The sequence below is a fragment of the Schistocerca serialis genome, chromosome 6, assembly GCF_023864345.2.
Source record: "Schistocerca serialis cubense isolate TAMUIC-IGC-003099 chromosome 6, iqSchSeri2.2, whole genome shotgun sequence".
NCBI lineage: Eukaryota > Metazoa > Arthropoda > Insecta > Orthoptera > Acrididae > Schistocerca > Schistocerca serialis.
Window position 1 is genome coordinate 129,608,496 of NC_064643.1, and position 17,582 is coordinate 129,626,077.

General features: G+C 56.8%; 3 non-coding genes and 3 pseudogenes across 3 annotated transcripts in view; all 6 read left to right on the forward strand.

The window, feature by feature from the left end:
- Positions 1 to 2,076: 2,076 nt before the first annotated feature.
- Positions 2,077 to 2,279, forward strand: LOC126485571 (U2 spliceosomal RNA; annotated as a pseudogene).
- A 777-nt stretch (positions 2,280 to 3,056) lies between these two features.
- Positions 3,057 to 3,249, forward strand: LOC126485543 (U2 spliceosomal RNA). The gene has a single exon (XR_007588012.1). It is a non-coding gene; the product is annotated as a U2 spliceosomal RNA (small nuclear RNA).
- Positions 3,250 to 4,035: 786 nt separating this feature from the next.
- On the forward strand, positions 4,036 to 4,147 carry LOC126485597 (U2 spliceosomal RNA; annotated as a pseudogene).
- Positions 4,148 to 10,085: 5,938 nt separating this feature from the next.
- LOC126485590 (U2 spliceosomal RNA) lies at positions 10,086 to 10,284 on the forward strand. The gene has a single exon (XR_007588033.1). It is a non-coding gene; the product is annotated as a U2 spliceosomal RNA (small nuclear RNA).
- Positions 10,285 to 16,460: 6,176 nt separating this feature from the next.
- On the forward strand, positions 16,461 to 16,635 carry LOC126485584 (U2 spliceosomal RNA; annotated as a pseudogene).
- A 778-nt stretch (positions 16,636 to 17,413) lies between these two features.
- The window catches only part of LOC126485544 (U2 spliceosomal RNA), a 193-nt gene continuing 24 nt past the window's right edge, over positions 17,414 to 17,582 (forward strand). The window contains exon 1 of the small nuclear RNA XR_007588013.1: positions 17,414 to 17,582. This exon is cut by the window's right edge and continues 24 nt beyond it. This is a non-coding gene — a small nuclear RNA (U2 spliceosomal RNA).

Consider the following 17,582-nt stretch of genomic DNA (forward strand, 5'->3'; position numbering starts at 1 on the left):
TTCTTTCCTTGGACTTCGCCGGTGCCTTTGACAGGGTCTCGCACCCTTACCTGCTGGGCGTTATGTCGCGGATGGGTTTTGGGGAGCGCTTCATACGCATCATCCGGCACTTCTTGGATGGGGCGAATTCCACTATCGTGGTGAACGGTTGCCGGTCGCGCCCCATTCCCATCAGGCGGTCAGTTCGACAGGGGTGTCCCTTGTCGATGTATTTGTTTGCCTTAGCGCTGGACCCCTTGCTGCGTGACATTGGCCGGTTGGTCGACGGTGTCGCTCTCCCAGGCGTCACCTTCCGCTGTGCAGCCTACGCCGATGACGTTGGTGTGTTCGTTGCTAACGCCAGGGACATCGATTCCGTTCGCCGCGTTCTCGACGTTTATGAACGGGCCTCCGGTGCTCAGTTAAATCCCAACAAGACCGTGTTGCTTCCGCTAGGGCCACGATCATTGACCGTCGAACGCCCCTGGTACCGCGTTGTGGGGGAACAGCGTATCTTGGGTCTTGAGGTGACTGCCTGTCCGCAGCGTATGTTAACCCTCACGTGGCGGCGGCTTCTCACACGCATCAGGGGCCTTTGCGTGAGCCACGCTGATCGACGGCTCGACCTCCATCAACGCATCCAGCTGATTAATGGTTATCTCCTCTCACGGGCATGGTATGTCGCCCAACTCCTTACGCTGCCGAAGCAGATCGGCCGAGCCATCTCGCAAGCAGTATACTGGCTCTTGTGGCGGCATGCGCTGTTCAAGGTTGATGCGCTGACCTGTACGTTGCCGAAGGCCGATGGCGGCCTCGGCCTCATTGACTTTTCCCGGAAATGTGCGGCCCTTCTGATACACCGTGTCACCGCTTTGCGCGAAGCCGACCCCGGTGGGACTACAGCGGTCCTCTTCGACCGTTATCGTCCACACTCGGCGCGTGCACCGGTCTGTTTGACGCATATTCCGTTCCGGCTGACGACGGTCAGAGACTATTACTTCCACCGCAGTTATGTCCTCACAGTGGCCACTGACAAGGCACGCACGTCGAAGCGCCTTTACCAGGCACTCCGAGGCCAGCCCACGCCACATAAATTAGAGGACAGACGACCGTCGGTCATCTGGCGCCAAGTTTGGGCTAATATTAACAACTCAGCCCTTCCCACCGCAGTTTCGGCGCTATGGTACCGTGTAGTCAACAATTTAATCCCCACTAACCATCGCCTGGCGGCCATCCGCCTACGACCCTCGGCTGCTTGCGGCCGCTGTGGTGACGTTGACACCAGGGAGCATCGCCTCCTCTGCCCCCACGTCACAGAAGTGTGGGCCCTTGCACGTGTGCTCATAGCGCTGATCGGTGGGACGACGCCAGCAAATGTGTCCACCGACTGGTTCCTTACACCTGATCTTCAAACACAACCCCGACCAAGACGTAACGCAATGGTGTGGCTCTTGGGCCACACCATTTTCACGATCTACGACCTTTCCCTCGCCGATGCTGTCTCTTTCATGGACTACCTGTGGAGCCAGCATCGCGTGGCGGAATCTGCTCGAAACTATACGACCACTTTTGCCCGGTATTTGAAAGTTGCAATGATCCATGGATATCAAACGGTGTTCCAGGTTGCCTAGGGCGCCTTGTCCAGGCATTGCCTAGGATTGCCCCTGGTTTTTTTGCACCAATCTCTGACTTGACTCACCCCAGATTCGCAATTGGAACAATTATTGCAAAAACTTTATTGGAAAAATAGGAATCACGCAATCAATCTTAGAAGCTTATTCCTTAGTTAATTCTCTAGGCGATGGGATTATCTCGCCAGTTTCATTTTCACTTGTGTGTGCTGCCGTCCCTGTTTTTAATTTCCTTTCATTTCTATCTTTCTTTCTTTCTTCCTTTTTGGTTCTCAACTCACTATTTCTTCACACCTGCAGAGCGAGGTGTCTTTCTGCGTCAAGTGTCGTCGCCCGTTGCGGCATAGCAGAGTATGCCCCTCGTTTTTAATTTCGTTCCTGGCAACAAGTCTTGCTACTCAATGCACCCTGCTGTACGTGCTGCGTCGACACTCTAGGATGGCGGCAACTTTGGAGAGGACAAGGTAGGGCTGTAGGGGAGGAAGGAGGCCCAAAAAAAAAAAAAAAGTGTAGTATCTGTTCTTATCAGCTTAATATCTGATACGTCCTGCATCGCAGGACCAGATTATTAAACTCATTTTTGGCTCATGACGGAGTGCTAGGGGCTTGCTCCACCTCTGTCGCGGGTTGGCCCGGCATTGCAGTACCGCCGGGATCGGCCCACCTAAAATTAATTAAAACACAGACTGAAATGAGTTAATATTCTGCAGTGGTCAGATATTCCGCTGGTAGCTAAACTTGTCGTAGTTGTCGATGTGCCCAGTAGTTAGCTGCCTACACACTACGATTTCTTTTAATTAATTTAAGATTATCTCAAGCATTTTTTTTTTTTTTTTTTTTTTTTTTTTTTTTTTTTTTTTTTTTTTTTTTTTTGCCGTTAGCCGGACCGCTCATGCAGCCGCATTACACTAGGCTGGTAATTTATCGTGGCCCAGAGCAGTGCCTTCGGATGCGTCGTTGGCGTCTCCTATGGTCCGGCCACAGATAATTTTAATTACATTTTTTGGAGTTATATCCTTAGCTCCTCGCGAACGTCGTCGTCGCCGCCGCACGCACGCAGAATGCGTGTGCGCACACACACACACACACACACGTATGCAGTAGGCGGTGGACGATGCAAGCACTCGGCTAGGTGTAGCTCGCGCCAGCCTCGCGCCGATGTAGCTCGCGCCGCCCTGGAGCTGCTGTGGGGCGGACTCACGGCTTCTCCACTGCCCTGGCAGCTAGCGGCGTTCAGATGGGAGTCGCAGTTTACTCTTGGACATGGAGGGTAGTACTGGGCTGTTGACAAGTGCTCTCGTGAATTGTCGATCCTTCCTGTTCTTGCTTTTGCGATGTTTTCGAAGGTCGCCTGTTGCCATATCGGCCCGTACCACCGTTTGTCACTCCCACAAGTGGAGCGCACACGCTGCAAGCATTTAGGCCCTTCCACTGCGGTTTTTCCTTATCGCTTCTCGGCCTTTTGGCTAAGATCAAAGTGTAGTATCTGTTCTTATCAGCTTAATATCTGATACGTCCTGCATCGCAGGACCAGATTATTAAACTCATTTTTGGCTCATGACGGAGTGCTAGGGGCTTGCTCCACCTCTGTCGCGGGTTGGCCCGGCATTGCAGTACCGCCGGGATCGGCCCACCTAAAATTAATTAAAACACAGACTGAAATGAGTTAATATTCTGCAGTGGTCAGATATTCCGCTGGTAGCTAAACTTGTCGTAGTTGTCGATGTGCCCAGTAGTTAGCTGCCTACACACTACGATTTCTTTTAATTAATTTAAGATTATCTCAAGCATTTTTTTTTTTTTTTTTTTTTTTTTTTTTTTTTTTTTTTTTTTTTTTTTTTTTTTTTTTTGCCGTTAGCCGGACCGCTCATGCAGCCGCATTACACTAGGCTGGTAATTTATCGTGGCCCAGAGCAGTGCCTTCGGATGCGTCGTTGGCGTCTCCTATGGTCCGGCCACAGATAATTTTAATTACATTTTTTGGAGTTATATCCTTAGCTCCTCGCGAACGTCGTCGTCGCCGCCGCACGCACGCAGAATGCGTGTGCGCACACACACACACACACACACACGTATGCAGTAGGCGGTGGACGATGCAAGCACTCGGCTAGGTGTAGCTCGCGCCAGCCTCGCGCCGATGTAGCTCGCGCCGCCCTGGAGCTGCTGTGGGGCGGACTCACGGCTTCTCCACTGCCCTGGCAGCTAGCGGCGTTCAGATGGGAGTCGCAGTTTACTCTTGGACATGGAGGGTAGTACTGGGCTGTTGACAAGTGCTCTCGTGAATTGTCGATCCTTCCTGTTCTTGCTTTTGCGATGTTTTCGAAGGTCGCCTGTTGCCATATCGGCCCGTACCACCGTTTGTCACTCCCACAAGTGGAGCGCACACGCTGCAAGCATTTAGGCCCTTCCACTGCGGTTTTTCCTTATCGCTTCTCGGCCTTTTGGCTAAGATCAAAGTGTAGTATCTGTTCTTATCAGCTTAATATGGGCTGATATGGGCTGATTTCTGCACCGGGAAGCGGTCGCTTTTATTCTCCTGTTTCAGGTCCGCGACCTGAACAATGGAGCTTGTGGTGACGCTGCCGGCGGAGGTCTTCCGCTGCCGGATCTGCTTCGTCACCAAGGCTGCCGGGAGACCTACTTTTGGCGAGTACAAGGACCACTCGGCCCTTCTCCGCCACTATAGGAGGCTGCACGACCCGGAAACGGTTCCCGTTTTCGAGTGTCAGTTTTGCGGCCGACGCGACCCGCGGCTGAAGACGCTGCGGTTACACCAGCGGCTCTGCAATGCAGATTCCGCAACCCCCGGCGCTGCCAGTCGGGGGAGAGTGAGTATGGGACACGATGCCGTGTCTGGCTCTCTGGGGCACCCAGAGAGGTCAGCCGGCGGGAGGTCACAGGCGAGGGCCCCCGAAGCTAGTAGGACAGGCCCTTCGTCCTTAGTTAGTGCTGGGCGCAAGCCACAGGCGAAAGCGGCTCGGGAAGCTAGTACCATAGGCCGCCTAGCCTTAGATAATAGAGAGGGGCTATGGCCACAGCCCAGTCCGGTCCCCGAAGCTAGTAGGACAGACCGGCTGGACTTAGGATTAACTTACGCGGCGGTCCTGACCCGCAGCAGCGTGGTGGGCTCACAGGCTGCCTTGCCCTCACCCTGTGTGAGTGTGCAGGCGTCTGCGACGCCCAGGACGGCGGTGGTTGCCACCCCCGCGTCGTGTGTACTTTGTGTGCGCACGCCGAGGAGGTCTGGCATCCCCCTGCCGACACGCTCCGCGACGTCAACCGCGTCGCCACGAGTGCCGAGCGCAAGTTCGGGAGGTGAAGGCAGCCCGCTGCCGACGCCTGCCGCCGAACGCGTCGCTCCGGCCAGAGGCGCTGTGTCCGGCATGGGCCGCGGCTCGCCGCGGCCCGCGCCGGCCATTGCACCCAGTGGCGTACGCTGGCCACGTCGTGCGGCTGCCTCAGGCGCCTCCCGCCCGCCATCTGTCGGGAGCGTGGGTACCGGCCTGGGACTGCCGCCCGCATTCGCTACGCCGCCAACAGGTGGCTCTGCGGTGCGGGTGGGCAGTGGCAGGCAGGCTGCCTCGCTCGCCGCGACCGTTGGTGTTGTCATTCACGGCGCAGCCGCGCCGCCGGTTGACGCACCAAAGGCCGCGCGCCCGGCGGATGCACCGGATGGTGTGGTGCTTGTGCGGTCGCAGACGTACACGCGCCGCGTTTCCTCTGCCCTGCCGGCGGTTACGTCGAGTGACGCCCGTCACTCCGTCTCCGCTCAGGCAGGGAGTGCTAATAACCAAAAAGCTCCTGTTGCAGATCATGAGTGGCACGTAGTCACCCCACGGAGGGACAGACGCCGTGCTGCAGGACGCAGACCACCGCCCCCGGACCGACGGCGCATCATACCGCCCAGTCCGCGTAGCAGCGGCCCGGCGCGAGCCAACGCGCCTGGGCGGCCGGCGCGAGCTACACCTCGTGTATCTCGCGCCGGCGGCAGGGCGCGGGCGACCGCTGGGCCATCTGTTGGCGGCGCGGCGAACAACAGCCGCGGTGCGCCGGGCCCGAGCGCCAGGCCGGCGCGAGCTACACCTCGAGACGCCCGGCCGGCGCGGGCTACACCGGCCACCCCTACGACCACTGCGCCATCTGGTAGCGATCGTCGGGCACCCAGTCCGCGTAGCAGCGGCCCGGGGCGAGCCGGCGCGTCCGGTCAGCCGGCGCGAGCTACACCCCGTGTTTCTCGCGCCGGCGGCGGGCCGCTGGCGACCGCCGGGCCATCTGTTGGCGGCGCGGCGAACACCAGCCGCGGTGCGCCCGACCCGAGCGCCAGGCCGGCGCAAGCTACACCGGCCCCTGCTGCTACCGCTGCGCCACCTGTCACCAGCGCGGCAATCGAAAGCAGCACTGAGCGGCCCACGCCAGATGGCAGCACGGCACCACCACCGACGCAGACGACGGAGCGGCGCGACGTGAACCGAGGGACTGCAGCTGCGTCTCCCAGAAATGGCAGCAAGAAGAGGAGACGCCGACGCCGTAACAACCGTCCCAGTCCCAACCTCCCGCCGCAAGGCTCCCGTCCTTCACCAGACCTGACAGGACCCCCTGTACCCTCCGAACAGGGCGCAACTGAGGCAGCTCCGCCCCCCCCTCCACCGGCCGACGCTCGGCTAACGGAGAGGCAGCGGCGCTGGCTGGCGGCCCTGGAGAGCGTCCACAACCAACCGTGGGACGCATTCGTCGCGGCCGTCGAGGATTTCATCGCCGAGATCGCCGAGACGAAGCCACAACGCCAGGCAGCCGGAGGTCGACAGGATGGGCCACCAGCAGCAGCGCACCGCGGCCAGGGCCGCGCCGACGCTGCTGCCAATCCCCCTCCCCCTGCCCCTACACGCGGCCGCGGTGGGCGGCGCGGTGGACGTGGCGCACGGCGCGCGGCGGCCGCCGAGCGTCGGTACGACGCGAATGCAGCGTCTGAGATTCAGAAGCTGTACCGCGCGGACCGGCGCAAGGCGATGCAGCGCGTCCTTGGCGAGACGTCGCCGTACTGCCAAATCGATGGCAACGTGCTCACGGAGCACTTTAAGGTAATATACTCTAAATCCGACTTTTCCGTTACAGATGCACCAGCTGCTGTCCCGGACTTTGCCGCCACCACGCCTCCTGATGTCAGCGAGGAGGTCCTGCTGCCGATCACACCTTCAGAGGTGCAACAGCGGCTCCAGAAGGCGAGCAATACTGCTCCTGGGGCAGACGGAGTCACCTACTCGGACTTGCGACGTGACGATCCTGGCTGCCACGTGCTAGCTAAGATCTTCTCGCGCTGCTGGAAAGAGCGGAAGACTCCGGTGCAGTGGAAAATATCCACTACCGTCCTCATCCACAAGAAAGGGGACGTCTCGGACGTGACAAACTGGCGGCCTTTAGCATTGAGCTCTACCATCTCTAAGCTCTTTGCTGCAATCGTTGCGGACCGCACTTCTCTCTGGGCAGAGCGGTTGAACCTGCTCTCCCCAGAACAGAAGGGCTTCCGCACGTTTGAAGGCTGCTACGAGCACAACTTCATTGTGCAGACGGCAATTGACGATGCAAGGCGCAGGGGAGGCCAAGCATGCTTTGCTTGGCTTGATCTGGCGAATGCTTTCGGCTCAGTGCCTCACGCTCACCTCCTTGGAGTACTGAGCAGGATGGGACTACCAGAGCAATTGCACCGTCTAATTGCCGACATGTACGATGGTTGCTCCACCCGCGTCCGTACATCTGACGGACTAACGGAGGAGATAGAGATCCAGGCGGGGGTCAAGCAGGGCTGTCCACTGTCGCCCATCGTCTTTAATCTCGCGCTCGAGCCGGTACTTCGCGCCGCAACCTCACTCAGAAATGAGTGTGGTATTCCGCTTAGCGGCGTCAGTGTGAGTGCACTGGCGTATGCGGACGATATCGTGCTTCTGGCGCGGGATTCAGAGGCGATGCAGACGCTCCTCAATGTTGTGGGTGAGGCGGCGACGTGGGCCGGGCTTACCTTCAAGCCGTCGAAGTGTGCCACGCTTCACATCCGCCGTCGGCAGACACTAGGCTCGGTATTCGCCCTGCAAGGGGGAGAACCAGCCGTGCTCGGTGCGGGTGACGCCTACCTCCATCTTGGCGTTCCCACCGGGTACAAAGTCACGCAGACGCCAACGGATGCGATCGCGGCAATTCGACGCGACTTGCAGCACCTGGACGCTTCCCTGCTGGCTCCCTGGCAGAAGATTGACGCTGTGCGTGTCTTTCTCCTCCCCAGGCTTGACTTTGTCATGCGGGGCGGAGCGGTACGCAAGGGGCCGCTATCTGCACTCGACAAGGCAGTGAAAGCGGCTGTCAAATCATGGCTGTTCCTCCCACAGCGTGCGTCCACCGAACAGCTGTACCTCGCGCTGGGAGAGGGAGGATGCGGCCTGACGCCGCTCGCGGACGCTGCGGACATCTCCACCATCGTCCACGGCTTCCGCATGCTGCACTGCGACGACGCCACCGTCCGCGACATCGCCTGGGCCACTCTAACTACGGCCGCGCGCCGCCGACTGGGGAGGGAGCCGAGTCGTTCCGACTTGGCCACCTACCTTAGCGGCAGCACTGAGGGTGACCTCGCACGCGACGGAGGTGACATCCAGTCACTGTGGACGCGCGTCAGGAACGCCACAAGGCGCCTAGCGCCGCGTGGCGTCACCTGGCGCTGGAGTGAGCTGCTTTCTGAGTTGCAGGTGGAGGTCGGCGGCCGACCCGCCATCGCTGACGACGCGGAACACGGCGGCATCGGAGGGGTGACGCAGCCGGCCACGGAGGGGGCGGCGCCTGGGACTACACGACACCTCGAAGATGGCGGCGATGGACCGCAGCACGATGATGACAGCGTGGGACGCACCGCCAACACTGGCGTCGAGCATGTCCGGGTGGGAGGGGGCGCCAAACGTCTTCTCTCGCGGACGCTCCGCGAGTGTCTGAGGCAGCGCCTGCGCCACATCCTACTCAGGAAACCGGACCAGGGGAAGGTGTTCGAGTGCACCAGGGAATCCACAGCGTCCAACCACTTCATAGCGGGAGGCAAATACACCCGCTTCGCAGACTGGCGCTTTATCCATCGCGCCAGGCTCGGAGTCGTGCCTCTGAACGGTTGTCGCCGCTTTGATGGGCGGGCCAACAACAACAAAGCCTGCCGACGCTGTGGCCACAACAACGAGACGCTCCCGCACGTAATTAACGCGTGCATGGTGCACTCAGCAGCCCTGCAGTATCGCCACAACGCGGTCCTCAACCGCCTCGCGACAGCAGTCGCAGGGCGGCCAAGAAGAGGAAACACTGCTGTTCCTGACATCAGGATCAACCAAGCCGTCATAGGGGACAGCAGTGGGCTGCGTCCGGACCTCGTAATAACTGACGAGGTCGCGAAGACTGTAACCATCGTCGATGTGACAATCCCCTTCGAGAACAGGCGGATTGCGCTCGACAACGCTCGGCAACTGAAGAGGATAAAGTACGCCGACGTTGCGCGCGGATTAGCCGCTCGCGGCTATTCCGTCACTGTCGACGCCCTGGTTGTCGGCAGTCTGGGGGCGTGGGACCGCCAGAACGATGCAGTGCTTCGGCACCTAGGCATCGCTAGCCGCTACTGCCAACTGATGCGGCGGCTGATGGTGTCTGACACCATCAAGTGGTCCCGCGACATTTACGTGGAACACATTACTGGCCACCGCCAGTATGTGTCCCCCTAGACTGTGGCATGCTCTGACGTCAGGCTGCGAGACCCTCGAGACTGCAGTCGTCGGAGAACTTCGAGGTCGGTGCCTTCGTGACGTCGGCGTCGAGATTCTCCTCCACGACGCGGGACCGCGGCGCTACACCATCTTCGCGCCGCACTGCAGCAGTGCCGAGTCAGTAGCGGTGCGTGCGGTGCTGCCTGGTGCCCCTCCCTCCGTGGTGTCCGCCGAATATGGCCCCCACCTCGGTTGGCGCGGTGCTGGGCGGCGCCGAACGTGTGCCTACTGCCCGGCAGTCTCCAGCCAGCGTGGGAAGCAACGCCCTCCTGCCACGACACCCCGGTGACGTCTGCCGCAAGGCGGACAGAGGGGAGAAGTCCGGCTGTGTGTGACCCGCCTGCGTGCGTGGCACACCAGCCGCTGGCAGCCGTGCATGTGCAGTGTGCTGTCAGGGCATGGAGAAGAATGCAATAAATAAAATAGACCCTAAAACTAGGTCCAAACTTTCCCCAGTATGAATTATCTAAGGCCGCGCCTATCGCGGAATTAATCTTAAGGTAATATACTTAAGCATCCGCGCCTAACGCGGTCTTCCAATATCTAAGTAGTGGGCTTAACCCACGAATTAGAATAAGATTCAACTATTTAAGTGCGGTTAGAACCGTTTACTATATATTTTAACTTAAAATTTTCATTAAATTTGTAATACTCGATTTATATAGAGTCATGAATATTCTTTCTTAAATTTATACTTCTTAAAACTGTAACTAAGAATTATCTCGGAAAATAAAAATCTGTTCTTATCAGCTTAATATCTGATACGTCCTGCATCGCAGGACCAGATTATTAAACTCATTTTTGGCTCATGACGGAGTGCTAGGGGCTTGCTCCACCTCTGTCGCGGGTTGGCCCGGCATTGCAGTACCGCCGGGATCGGCCCACCTAAAATTAATTAAAACACAGACTGAAATGAGTTAATATTCTGCAGTGGTCAGATATTCCGCTGGTAGCTAAACTTGTCGTAGTTGTCGATGTGCCCAGTAGTTAGCTGCCTACACACTACGATTTCTTTTAATTAATTTAAGATTATCTCAAGCATTTTTTTTTTTTTTTTTTTTTTTTTTTTTTTTTTTTTTTTTTTTTTTTGCCGTTAGCCGGACCGCTCATGCAGCCGCATTACACTAGGCTGGTAATTTATCGTGGCCCAGAGCAGTGCCTTCGGATGCGTCGTTGGCGTCTCCTATGGTCCGGCCACAGATAATTTTAATTACATTTTTTGGAGTTATATCCTTAGCTCCTCGCGAACGTCGTCGTCGCCGCCGCACGCACGCAGAATGCGTGTGCGCACACACACACACACACACACGTATGCAGTAGGCGGTGGACGATGCAAGCACTCGGCTAGGTGTAGCTCGCGCCAGCCTCGCGCCGATGTAGCTCGCGCCGCCCTGGAGCTGCTGTGGGGCGGACTCACGGCTTCTCCACTGCCCTGGCAGCTAGCGGCGTTCAGATGGGAGTCGCAGTTTACTCTTGGACATGGAGGGTAGTACTGGGCTGTTGACAAGTGCTCTCGTGAATTGTCGATCCTTCCTGTTCTTGCTTTTGCGATGTTTTCGAAGGTCGCCTGTTGCCATATCGGCCCGTACCACCGTTTGTCACTCCCACAAGTGGAGCGCACACGCTGCAAGCATTTAGGCCCTTCCACTGCGGTTTTTCCTTATCGCTTCTCGGCCTTTTGGCTAAGAAGCACCCCGCGGTCGGAGCGGTCCGTTGTGCTCTGTAGCGGGTCGCGAGTCGCGTTTCGTGGTCGTTTCGTTTGTTCTTGGTTTTTCCAGCGTTGATATTTTTGCGGTGAATATGTCGAACCGGTCGAACAGTATTCAATGCGTATTCGACAGAGCAGCGAGACGGCCTACGGCCTTTGAAATACAGGAATGGATATTTGGTGATCTGAAAGTACCGGAAAATGACGTCGACACCTTTCAACTGGATTTTGTCTTATTCTCGTTATTCGTGAAATTTCTCGACCAGGAGAAATACGAAAAGTATGGCCTGGCACTCGCGGGCGAACATCCGTTCCGCTACTTCGATGGCACTGTCGGAACAGTGCATATAGTGCCATCTGGCTTTGGGATACGGACTGTGCGGGTATTTAACGTACCCCCTGAGTGTCCCAATGACGTAATCGGCCGTGTCCTGTCGCGGTATGGCACGGTGCTCAGCATCACGAATGAGAAGTGGGGCAGTGCCTACCGTTTCCAGGGCAACAGCGGCGTTCGTAGTGTCCGCATGGACCTCCGCCAGCACATCCCGTCGTATATCAATGTTGCGAGTACCAGGGCCCAGGTCACATATATTGGGCAACCGCAGACTTGCTCCCTTTGTCAATCGACGGAGCATCTCCGCGTGGACTGCCCGCGCCGGCGTCCTGTGCAACTGCCGCGGGAACGCACTGCTGGTACCGACCTTGTGCCTCTCCTCAGCGAGGTAGTGGCGGGCGCTGCCCACCGTCCCGCTGAGCGGCCTGACGTGTCCCCCCCGCCAGAAGCAGCGCAACCGGCACCCCGTGCACCGGCTGACGTACCCGTCCCGGACCAGACGCCCGTTGTGGCGGTACCGCCGGCGGCGTCTGATGTGCCTGCTACGGCGAGTGATGTGGTCGCTGTAGAACAGATGGAGGTCGTTCTTCCTACCCCGCCCCTCCCGACCGATGACGCTAAGTCCCCCCGCCGTCGTCATCGACGCAAGAAGGCGAACCCGGACCAGCCGGCGGAGGAGGCAGACGGTTTCCGTCCCCCTGAGAGCGGCAGTGAGGCTGACTCTCAGGCCTCCTCGGTTTCCCGCTCTGTTTCCGCTGACCGCTCGGGCGGTATGCGGCAAACTGCTCGGCAACTAGAGGCTCTTATCAGTTCCTCGCGAGATCGGGGAGCGATCCCTGCAAAACGAAAACATGACCAGGGTAGCGACCAGCCAATGCAGCGTACTCGTACCCTTTCACATCCTACTGTGTCCGACGCGTCTGTGCCGCCTGGCTCAGACTATCCTGCCGATGGAGGAGGCCTGAACTGGGCTGACGACGAGGGCGATGACATGCGTGATTGAGTGGGCCTTTCCCCACATGAGCTGCTTCGTATTTGTTTCTAACATCCGGGGTGATATCGCTGGGTTCCGGTGTGGATGTTTCCACACCTGCTTCCCTACGGCCGTGACCCTATCTGCCGTTGTCTCCTCTGTGTTGCTCTCCCATGCCTGCCTTTGACCGTCCGCCGGGAGCCCTCTCCCTTTTAACGGTCAACATTAACTCCATCTCCAACCCGGTCAAACTTCGATCTCTGAAGGACTTTCTCCGCCTTGGTGCGTTTGATGTGGTATTTCTCCAGGAGGTTTGTGCCCCTTTTCTATCTGACCTGGTTGGTTATGAGGCACTGTATAACATCGACCCTGACGCCCGGCGGGGTACTGCTTTGCTCTACCGATCAGAATTCACTCCATCCCATGTTACCACGCTACCCAACGGTCGCGTCCTTGCATGTATCCTTCAAGATGTCCTTTTTCTAAATGTCTATGCTCCTTCAGGTGCTAACCACAGGCATGATAGAACAACACTTTTTCAGTCTGATCTCCCCCCTTTCTTAGCAGCTCGTCGCCCTATCGTCTTTGGCGGAGACTTCAACTGTGTGGTAGCCGGAGTTGACCAGGTCCCGACGCCTATGCGGTGTGAAGCGCTCGCTTCACTCCTTCAGGCGGCTGACCTTACTGACACGTGGCGCCACTTCCATCCCGCCTACACGCAATTTACCCACATCTATCCCACTGGAGCCAGCCGTATTGATCGTGTTTATGTCTCGGCTGATTTGACTCCCGCCCTTTGTGCCGTCCAAGTCATACCCGTGGCCTTTAGTGACCACTGTGCGTACTCGTGTTCCTTGCGTATCGCGGGTCCCGTCCCGGTTCCTCGTGGCACCTCTTGGAAGATGAATACCCTTCATCTATCCCTGCCCGAACTTCGTGCTCTCGTCACGAAAACGTGGCAGGATTGTCTCGTGGACACTTCCCGGTACCCTACCACGGTGGTTTGGTGGCTCCGCTGTGCGAAGCCCCGGCTGCGACGTGTTATCCGGCAATATAGTCGCGACGTCGCCCACTGGAAACGTAGCACGTTGGCCTTCTATCAGCAGTGTCTCACTGACGCCCTGACTCTTCCTGCTGATAGGTACGATCAGCTCCACATGCGCCTCAACAAAATTAAGGCGCAAATCCTTCGCTTCTCTCGGGAGAAAGCCGATGGTATGGTGGTGCGGTGTCGTTCTGCATCCCTGATTGAAGGCGAGGAGCCATCCATTTATCACCTTGCCTCTGAACGAACTCGTGCCAAGAAGAACACCATTCTGCGCCTTAAGACAGACGATGGTGCGCGTCTCACGGACAACCGTGACGTCCTCCAACACCTGACGGACCATTTCACGCACCTCTTCCAGGATGTTGAGGTCGACGTCGCCGCCCAACGTGCACTTGTCAGTGGGGTGCCAACTTCTTTGGATCGTCATGACCGCGGCTCTTTAACCGAGCCCCTGACACTCGCTGACCTCACATCTGTCCTCCGTGCCTGTCCGGGACGCAAGTCACCTGGCCCCGACGGTCTCCCTTATGAGTTCTACCAACAATTTTGGGACCTGCTCGGCGACCGTTTCTGCAAAATGTGCGAGGAGATTTTTGCTGGATGCGACTTACCCGCCGACTTTTTATCTGGACGTATTGCCCTTATTCCAAAGGTGACTGGTCACTGTCGAGCTCAAGACCTGCGTCCTATCACTGTCCTTAACACTGACTATAAGTTGGTGGCACGATGCGTGGCCTCTCGTCTCAAACAGGCGATGACTAAGGTTCTTTGCCCCACTCAATCCTGTGGCGTTTCGCGTCGGAACATCTTCACCGCCGCTTCCCTGTACCGCGATGTTGTCTTCCTCACCGCTGACACTCGCACTCCGGCTGCCATTCTTTCCTTGGACTTCGCCGGTGCCTTTGACAGGGTCTCGCACCCTTACCTGCTGGGCGTTATGTCGCGGATGGGTTTTGGGGAGCGCTTCATACGCATCATCCGGCACTTCTTGGATGGGGCGAATTCCACTATCGTGGTGAACGGTTGCCGGTCGCGCCCCATTCCCATCAGGCGGTCAGTTCGACAGGGGTGTCCCTTGTCGATGTATTTGTTTGCCTTAGCGCTGGACCCCTTGCTGCGTGACATTGGCCGGTTGGTCGACGGTGTCGCTCTCCCAGGCGTCACCTTCCGCTGTGCGGCCTACGCCGATGACGTTGGTGTGTTCGTTGCTAACGCCAGGGACATCGATTCCGTTCGCCGCGTTCTCGACGTTTATGAACGGGCCTCCGGTGCTCAGTTAAATCCCAACAAGACCGTGTTGCTTCCGCTAGGGCCACGATCATTGACCGTCGAACGCCCCTGGTACCGCGTTGTGGGGGAACAGCGTATCTTGGGTCTTGAGGTGACTGCCTGTCCGCAGCGTATGTTAACCCTCACGTGGCGGCGGCTTCTCACACGCATCAGGGGCCTTTGCGTGAGCCACGCTGATCGACGGCTCGACCTCCATCAACGCATCCAGCTGATTAATGGTTATCTCCTCTCACGGGCATGGTATGTCGCCCAACTCCTTACGCTGCCGAAGCAGATCGGCCGAGCCATCTCGCAAGCAGTATACTGGCTCTTGTGGCGGCATGCGCTGTTCAAGGTTGATGCGCTGACCTGTACGTTGCCGAAGGCCGATGGCGGCCTCGGCCTCATTGACTTTTCCCGGAAATGTGCGGCCCTTCTGATACACCGTGTCACCGCTTTGCGCGAAGCCGACCCCGGTGGGACTACAGCGGTCCTCTTCGACCGTTATCGTCCACACTCGGCGCGTGCGCCGGTCTGTTTGACGCATATTCCGTTCCGGCTGACGACGGTCAGAGACTATTACTTCCACCGCAGTTATGTCCTCACAGTGGCCACTGACAAGGCACGCACGTCGAAGCGCCTTTACCAGGCACTCCGAGGCCAGCCCACGCCACATAAATTAGAGGACAGACGACCGTCGGTCATCTGGCGCCAAGTTTGGGCTAATATTAACAACTCAGCCCTTCCCACAGTAGTTTCGGCGCTATGGTACCGTGTAGTCAACAATTTAATCCCCACTAACCATCGCCTGGCGGCCATCCGCCTACGACCCTCGGCTGCTTGCGGCCGCTGTGGTGACGTTGACACCAGGGAGCATCGCCTCCTCTGCCCCCACGTTACAGAAGTGTGGGCCCTTGCACGTGTGCTCATAGCGCTGATCGGTGGGACGACGCCAGCAAATGTGTCCACCGACTGGTTCCTTACACCTGATCTTCAAACACAACCCCGACCAAGACGTAACGCAATGGTGTGGCTCTTGGGCCACACCATTTTCACGATCTACGACCTTTCCCTCGCCGATGCTGTCTCTTTCATGGACTACCTGTGGAGCCAGCATCGCGTGGCGGAATCTGCTCGAAACTATACGACCACTTTTGCCCGGTATTTGAAAGTTGCAATGATCCATGGATATCAAACGGTGTTCCAGGTTGCCTAGGGCGCCTTGTCCAGGCATTGCCTAGGATTGCCCCTGGTTTTTTTGCACCAATCTCTGACTTGACTCACCCCAGATTCGCAATTGGAACAATTATTGCAAAAACTTTATTGGAAAAATAGGAATCACGCAATCAATCTTAGAAGCTTATTCCTTAGTTAATTCTCTAGGCGATGGGATTATCTCGCCAGTTTCATTTTCACTTGTGTGTGCTGCCGTCCCTGTTTTTAATTTCCTTTCAATTTTATCTTTCTTTCTTTCTTCCTTTTTGGTTCTCAACTCACTATTTCTTCACACCTGCAGAGCGAGGTGTCTTTCTGAGTCAAGTGTCGTCGCCCACTGCGGCATAGCAGCGTATGCCCCTCGCTTTTAATTTCGTTCCTGGCAACAAGTCTTGCTACTCAATGCACCCTGTGCGTGCTGCGTCGACACTCTAGGATGGCGGCATTTTTGGAGAGGACAAGGTAGGGCTGTAGGGGAGGAAGGAGGCCCAAAAAAAAAAAAAAAAAAAAAAAAAAAAAAAAAAAAAAAAAAGTGTAGTATCTGTTCTTATCAGCTTAATATCTGATACGTCCTGCATCGCAGGACCAGATTATTAAACTCATTTTTGGCTCATGACGGAGTGCTAGGGGCTTGCTCCACCTCTGTCGCGGGTTGGCCCGGCATTGCAGTACCGCCGGGATCGGCCCACCTAAAATTAATTAAAACACAGACTGAAATGAGTTAATATTCTGCAGTGGTCAGATATTCCGCTGGTAGCTAAACTTGTCGTAGTTGTCGATGTGCCCAGTAGTTAGCTGCCTACACACTACGATTTCTTTTAATTAATTTAAGATTATCTCAAGCATTTTTTTTTTTTTTTTTTTTTTTTTTTTTTTTTTTTTTTTTTTTTTTTTTTTTTGCCGTTAGCCGGACCGCTCATGCAGCCGCATTACACTAGGCTGGTAATTTATCGTGGCCCAGAGCAGTGCCTTCGGATGCGTCGTTGGCGTCTCCTATGGTCCGGCCACAGATAATTTTAATTACATTTTTTGGAGTTATATCCTTAGCTCCTCGCGAACGTCGTCGTCGCCGCCGCACGCACGCAGAATGCGTGTGCGCACACACACACACACACACACGTATGCAGTAGGCGGTGGACGATGCAAGCACTCGGCTAGGTGTAGCTCGCGCCAGCCTCGCGCCGATGTAGCTCGCGCCGCCCTGGAGCTGCTGTGGGGCGGACTCACGGCTTCTCCACTGCCCTGGCAGCTAGCGGCGTTCAGATGGGAGTCGCAGTTTACTCTTGGACATGGAGGGTAGTACTGGGCTGTTGACAAGTGCTCTCGTGAATTGTCGATCCTTCCTGTTCTTGCTTTTGCGATGTTTTCGAAGGTCGCCTGTTGCCATATCGGCCCGTACCACCGTTTGTCACTCCCACAAGTGGAGCGCACACGCTGCAAGCATTTAGGCCCTTCCACTGCGGTTTTTCCTTATCGCTTCTCGGCCTTTTGGCTAAGATCAAAGTGTAGTATCTGTTCTTATCAGCTTAATATCTGATACGTCCTGCATCGCAGGACCAGATTATTAAACTCATTTTTGGCTCATGACGGAGTGCTAGGGGCTTGCTCCACCTCTGTCGCGGGTTGGCCCGGCATTGCAGT